The sequence below is a fragment of the Grus americana genome, chromosome 17 (genome assembly GCF_028858705.1).
Source record: "Grus americana isolate bGruAme1 chromosome 17, bGruAme1.mat, whole genome shotgun sequence".
NCBI lineage: Eukaryota > Metazoa > Chordata > Aves > Gruiformes > Gruidae > Grus > Grus americana.
The window spans coordinates 17,039,695-17,047,026 of NC_072868.1; the positions used below are offsets into that span (position 1 = coordinate 17,039,695).

The 7,332-nt window shown below is 45.6% G+C and overlaps 1 protein-coding gene across 2 annotated transcripts in view; it reads right to left on the minus strand.

The window, feature by feature from the left end:
• BCAS4 (breast carcinoma amplified sequence 4) overlaps positions 1-2,780 on the minus strand; it is a 58,351-nt gene extending 55,571 nt beyond the window's left edge. For both annotated transcript variants that reach the window (XM_054845600.1, XM_054845599.1), the window contains exon 1: positions 2,628-2,780. The gene's annotated coding sequence lies outside the window, so the exon portion shown is untranslated. The remainder of the gene's footprint in view (positions 1-2,627) is intronic.
• Between the last annotated feature and the right edge of the window lie 4,552 nt (positions 2,781-7,332).

The window sequence follows — 7,332 nt, forward strand, 5'->3', positions numbered from 1 at the left end:
AAAAGTCTTCCTCTTTCACTCAAAAAGTTAAGCTGCCTTTGTTGGAACTTGAAGTGCTCTCCTAGCATGTCATTAAGATGAAAAGGTAGCCATAGAAAACTTCAAAAATAGCCAAACGAGAAAACCACACAGCTCTTTATAACATTAGAGACTCCAGCAGGAACATTCCAATATTGCTGAAAATTAACAGGTTCTTCAGTACGATGTCCTCCTATGCCAGCTTCAGAATAATGAAAAAAACCCTACAAAGGGAAAACAATCAGTGTATAAGGGGAAACAAAAAGAGCAGAATGGCAAGTGTATTTCATTAGTAAAGCTAAAGTCTTTCCTCGCTATTTACAGGATACATTCAAATCAGGCAGAATAATATTATGCCATGCAGCATATGGTTGAAAGCTTTCACTTTGCAAAATAAGATATTTGTATAGCCCAGTAGAAGATTTTGCTTTCATCATTGTCATAGTCTCATTTGCTACAACTGCTACACAAAATTAAAAATCATAATGAAAATTAGGAGTCATATGCTAGAAGAAATTCTTATTGCTAATTACAAAATTAAAAAAAAATATGCAAAACTAAGGCAACTCTCTGTGAAAAGGAACTGAAAGCCCTCATTCTGATTTCCACAACACCTTGATATGTGACAGAGCTGAGCTAGTGAGGCAAGGCCCGCATGAAGAGACACTTAAGAACATTCCACAAAAGCTGTGATTAATCCCCAAGTAGGAAGATACCTAAATTGTATCACTGCTTTGGGCAAGCTACCAATATGTGCAAGAATCAAGAGAGACCTATATGAAAACAAGTGTTTAATTTCAGCTGAAGATGCTGAAGGAAACAGAATGACTTGCAGGTAGCAAAGAACACAAGTTGTTTCTGTATTCCTCGTAAGAACTAACAGGCTTGGCACTCAGTTACAAAAATACATAGTCTGCCATAAAACACTATACAGGAAACTTGTTTTATTAATTGGCAGGTCTTCTCTATTTCTTAACACCAGTATGAGTAGCACTTGAAAAAAACAATAGAATCCAGCTGGCATGAACTAATACTTTAATGAAACTTATTCCCCACTAAGTAGTTCACTTTACAATGTCATCTTAATCAAGCTTGAAAATTCATTTTTGTAATTGTTAATAGCATTAACAATACTTGTTTCAGGCCCACTATAGATGTGTAGATGACTAATAAATTAGATCTTAATCCACAAGTAAGACAAAAGCTGTCAGTGGTTTAACCACATGAAAATTATGTGGGTATCGTGGACTAAGCATTATATCATCTCCTTGAAAACGCTGAACAGAAAAACAAAACAAAGATCCCAAGATCTGGATGTGTATAAGTGGTCTGACTTATTGCAAATCATAGATAACCACATACGGAGAGATAAAATTGATGGGAGTGATGATGTCACAGGAGAGGCATAGGAATAAAATACTCTGAACAGTGAAACTGAACAAGAGTTTCCCTTTTTTTTTTCCTAGAGACAAAAATAAATCACATCAACATTTTACTGCCAAAATGCAAGAAGGAGGTGAGGGAAAGCTGTTTTAAAGACTGATTTAGGAGTGGTTTTTATCTTGAGAAGAGAAAATTTTAAATAATCTGCCCGAAGAGAATGTTGTTCACTTTACATCACCTCCAGGCTCAAGTGGGATAGGAGCTACCTCCAGGTCAGAAAGGGGGATCCTCCCAAGTGCTCTCTAGGAGAGGTTTTGCAGCATTCCTCTCCTTTTTGGGGGTGTGGGGGAGTGTCTTAGCCTACAAAGTGCAACTTCAAAACCTCCCTCTTTGCCTTCAGGGATCTGAAGCGTCCCCTGCCCGTTACCCGGGTGCTGGCAGCGCTGTGGGACATCACCGCTGTCACCATCCTGACTGCGCTAACGGCCAGACTCGGGCAACTCACCGCACCCAAGATCCTACAACTAAGCATCGTTCCACTCTATCGCATCAGCGCTCCGAGCCTGACCTTACCCTCACCAGCAGACTCGGTTTACCACAAAAACAAGTAACGGAGTAGCAGCCACAGCCATGGTCGTTTAAAAAAGAAGCATGGACACACTTATTCAGCTATTCAGGAGCTCAGCAGTAGCTCAACTTTATCCAGCGCTGCATCCCGGACACGGGAGACCCGCAGACTAGGCGCTGCCCTCGGCCAGAGGGAACGCGAACACCCCGCCGCCCCAAAGCCGAGAGGAGCACCGCGAGCAGTGGGCAGCCCGCGGAGGGGAGGGAGCTGCTCGCACACGCCCGCCCGGACGGGCCCCCCGCCGAGCGGGGCTCAGCCGGGAGCGGCAGGCGGCTCCGGAGCAGGGAGAGACCTCGGGCGGCTGCTGCACCGGTCGGGGGAGCGGCGCCGGCAGCCCCTCACCGGGCGGCGGGGACACGCGAGCGGAGGCTACTGCCCCCACGGCGGCCGTGCCGTGCCCGCTGGAGCCCATTCCCTCCCCCGCCGCCCCTCGCCTCAGGGAGGCCCGCCGGCCGCACCTGCAGCCTCACCCGTCCCCTCGGGCCGTTACAGCCGGCGCCCCGAGAGAGCCCCGCCGAGCCCGCCCCTCGCTCCCCAGCTGGCCGGCCGCCCTCGGGCCGGGGCAGCCGCCGTCCCGCGCCCCCTCCCTTGCGCCTACCTCCTCCCCGGGCGACGGGCCCAGCCCCGCTCTCCTCAGCCGCCGCCCCCGCCCGGGGCTCCGGCGGCTCCTCCGGTCGCAGCATCACCTCCGCGGCGGCTCGCCGCCGGTCCCCGGCGGAGCTCCTGGCAGCCGCCGCTCCGCCCCCGGCTGCCGCTCCTCCCCTCGCCCAGCCAGCGCCGGGGGCTCCCCGGGCCGCGCCGCCTCCCTCCCTCCCGCCCGCCCTCAGCGCTCCCCGCCTCAGCGCGCCGCGCGCGCCGCCCAGCGGCACGGGCCGGGCAGGGGCTGGCACGCGCGGCGGCGGCCCCGGGCGGGTGCGGGGGCCCGGTGTGAGCGGGTGGGGGCCAGAGGCGTGCGGAGAGCGGGGTGGAGCCATCCCGCCTCACAAAACGCACCAAGGGAAGCCACAGCACCGGCAGGAAGCTTCCCCCTCCCCGACCGTTTCATTCGCCGCTCAGAAAATCTGGGGTTTAAATTAGCATTTTGCTTTAACAAGCCTGTACTGCAGCCTAGAGGTCAGAAGCTAACATACAATGATCAGCTGCGCTAGACTCGATGTCTGGTTTTGAATCACTGGGAAATCAAAGGCTGCAGCCGAAAATGCAGCTTTAAGGTGCTCAGAATTTCTCTATGCCCCACTTGCAAGGTATTTAAAGGACTGGATGTTAGAGACATTCAATTTTCTATCAAGCACTGCAGAGCTCCTGACAGTGCTTAACTCACAAAAGGATCCTGTCCTCCTCCCTGAGGATGGAGCTGAGAGACACTCGGGAAGCCTGCAGCTAGAGAGACTCTTCATGGATGCTCTTCCTTGCATTAGGCTCCTTCAAAACACTCTTAAAACCAAAGTGACATTTTAGAGGAGGACAGACCATCAGACAGCAGTTGAGACAAAAATAACCATCTGTCCTCAGTCTGTTCTTCCTCCTCTAAGTAGGAAATGGCACCTACTTGGTAACTAATGATCGATCAAGGACTAGTGGAACAGGGGAAGGATTTCTCAATAACTGTGTTTCTTCTCAATAAGTGTTATTTCCTAGTTGGAAGGTCACAAACAGCCTGCCCTTGAAAGAAGTCTGGCCCATGCATCTCACACTGAAGAATCATACAAGGGTCAAGTGGGCTCTGTAGTAGCAGGGACATAAAGCAATACCTGGTATTTCTCACTAATAAGTTTTAGACATTATCTAATTTTAGAATTTTGTACTATATAAACCCACTTTTGAGTGCTTGCAGAGCAGAAGGCCACACAACAGGCCTGCACTGTCATCCAAAGCTTTTCTTGGCTTTGGATAAGACCAAATTATTGCTGAATAATGGGAGAAATTTAAATTCAGCTTAGCATTCATAAGAAAACGCCACATTTATAGTCTGTGGTTTGCTAAGAAGATCAAAGCAGCCGGGCTTGAAGAGGTACTTGAAACAACAGAAGAAAGTGCTAATAGGTTGCAGGATTTCCCCAAATCTTTTCTCAAGAGCAGGGACAGGCACCGTGATCTGAATCCAGCCTGTGTCACCCTGACAACAGCACCACACAGACCCTTTTATGCTACACTTGTGGTCCCTAAAAACCTCTTATCTGAAAAATTGTAAGGTATTTGCAAAACATGCTCTTCCACTGCCCAGAGGAGAAACACACTGCGTCTGTAGGCACTTCATTTCTCACGCCAGTTGCACGCTGTCCAGGTCTGGGCAGCCCTCTTGCTATGCGTCTGCAGAGATCGCCACGCAGACCTGCTCTCTGCTCAGCCCCTCTGGTGCCACAGACCCCAAGAGTTTGCATTCTCTATCTTTGAAAGCCGTGTTTCTATCAGGGAAAGATGCACCCAATAAAACTTCAGTGAGATTTGGAAAGTGTATTTGGGAAGCTTTAACAAATCAGAATGAGATATTCCTGATTTGTTGTTTATCACAATTAACCATTACAAAATGAAGTCCCCTATGACAGGAGGAAGAGCATGATGAGGCATGTTTAGAAGAAACACAGGGAGCCAGGGGGAGTAGTTTAGGTGCTTTACCAGTATAGCACTTAGATTCCTCCTGGTTATTTCATACAGCTATACCATCCATGTGAGCTTTAGCATGGGCATTAGTTATTTACTGTGGAGGAAACAGTGCTAAAGAGAACAGATCATGCATTGTATTTCTGTTTGTGACCAAATGGCTGTGTGACCTCTGCACCTCGGCTGTAAGGCTGGGAGAACCCTTCTCTTCACTGTCCTAACAGTTTATCATTATAAAGCCCACTCAAAATACAAGGAAAGCCACGTGTTGAATTTCTTCATTTTTTCAAGATACTAACTTTGCAGATGACTCAAAAAAATCAATTTTTCTCTATTATACAGATCCGGTTACTAACCACCTGAAGTATTTTTGAAATACCATTAACAGCATTTAAATGTTGAATAAAACACCCAAATTGTCTTTTGCAAGTATTTTTTTTGCATTAAGCTCATTTATTCTTAAGTTTGCAAAATATATCTGCTTCTCTCATTTTACAGCACCGGATAGAAAGAGTATGAAGGGCAGACTTAACAAGGTTGTTAGGGAATTTAAGCTATTAGGATTTAAAGTTTCTGAATTACAAGTCCAAGCATTTTATGTAACCTTATGTAGCATTCAGCAAGTCAGAGAAATCTATATGTATTCAATACTTTCTCCTCAACATTTTACGAATTCTAAATCCTTTGCATCCTCCAACAGAAAGACGAAAACCGCACTTTTTTTTTTTTACTGGTTCCATAATATCCAGAACAATAATAAAGCAGCAAAAGGAAAGAAAAAAAGGAAAGGCCTTGTAGGAATTCCAGTGTCTCACAACAGGAATACCCTTCTTGTGCCCAGGTTATTGTTACAGCTATGAGGGTCTAAAGATAGAAGTCAGGCTTGCAGGTAGAGATAGGATCTTTTATTTGACCAGCTTAATAGACAAACTTTTAAATTAAGTATTCCTTTCTACAATATGTTGGGACTCTTACCTCCATTAGCATATCTTGTGTTTGCTTTTTACTCTTATCACCATTTTGTCTCGCAGCTGTGAATAACTAGGCTACTTATCTTCAGAACTGGTTCAGACATGCCACATTATGATACACAGCAGCCTTGTCTGTTGTAACCACCCCGATAAAGCGGTTTTTATACAAGCACGGCCCCCTGCACTGGATGATGTCCCTACCTTCTCTAGCTCCTTTCACATCATCTGCTCTTCTCATCTGTCCCTCCAGCTCTGCTCTCTGTTTCTGAGCATTGCCAACGTTATCTGTGACTACAAAAAGAAACCCCAAACCATATCAGTAACTAGGCATTACCAGGTGCTCAAAAGCAAGCATTCTGAAAAAGTCATTGCACCACAGAGAAAAAGAACCGTATTCTCCCATGGAAAGCAAACATAGGGACAATAAATATGCTCTTATACATTCTTAAACGTAACATCAGAGCCTGACACAAGTCTTTCACACTGATGAAATGCAAGGTATTTCCTTACACTATGAGGTAATAAAATGGTAGTTGAAGTAGAAAGGAATGTTAATTGGAAGGACAGGAAGTGATATCTTATTAGCAACACTTCTGAGTTGCTGTAATAAGAAATGCTGGTTAAAGAGCACAGCACTTCTTCAAATTGCTTTGTGCTTCATATTTCTAAAGCACTTTTAAAATCAAGCATACTACATTAAGTCCTCAGAGACAAATTTATCTCCTATTTGAGAGGGAAAGTCCACAAGTGATCTATCATAGCTGCACAAGGAGTCTGAATTTTTAAATCTTGGCTACAATCTCGCCTCTCCAAGAACCATCTGTACCATTTCTTGCATACTTCTACAGCATCCAAGACCAATACTGTTACCGTCCAACACATTTTTCCTCATGCTAGTACTGGAAGCCATTTATGAAGCTACCTTGAAGCTGATTATTCCTCTCTCGCATCACCACATGCAACTACTACAGAATAGCTTCCGAATATTGATACTTGTATTGCAAGGAACACACGTTCATCAGAAGTAATTCACATAAGTCTGAAACTAGAATGCCACAGCTAGTTTTAAGATAAGAAGAAAACTTCAAAGGGGTATTTGGCACCAGTCTAAATCTTTCTCTGGGTGTTATACCAAGAGGAGGAGGATTTTCAATTGATTACTTATGAAAATCCCAGAAAGTCTTTGTATCTGCAACCATGAGCTTTCAATTTCATAACATAACTGAAGTCCTAACACCTTGTTAAGAGCTCATCACCTTGAGAAAAGTTAAGTACTGTTGCCATTTAAAGGACAGACATGTTATTGCATGGTATTTAAGAGCAGCATTCCTTCCTCATGGAGGCAGTAGTAGGGAAAGTTACAGTCCTCCTTTACAATTAGTTTCTTAGCTTGGGAAAGCTACCTGTAGGGATTACAGTGATTTGTAGAAAAAGCATTGCTGGCCTGCATGAGTATGTGTTTTAGTCTCATTCCCTTAGAGTGCCCCAGATTAGCTTCTGTACTGCGCCTCCAAGGCAGATCTAGCCCTGGTCAGTGTTAGCATTAGTCTACTCTTTCAGTTCTTGTCCAGCCTAAAGTGCCTTGTCAAGCTTACTTGATCCTCATAGATACACGCATTCCTGAGGACACGTTCCTTAGTCTTCGCTCCGGCAGTAACCCCCCTCCCTTGATTCTTAGTGGATTTTACTCAGGACAAATCCTCTCACATGTGGAAGCTTGCTGGACAGCAC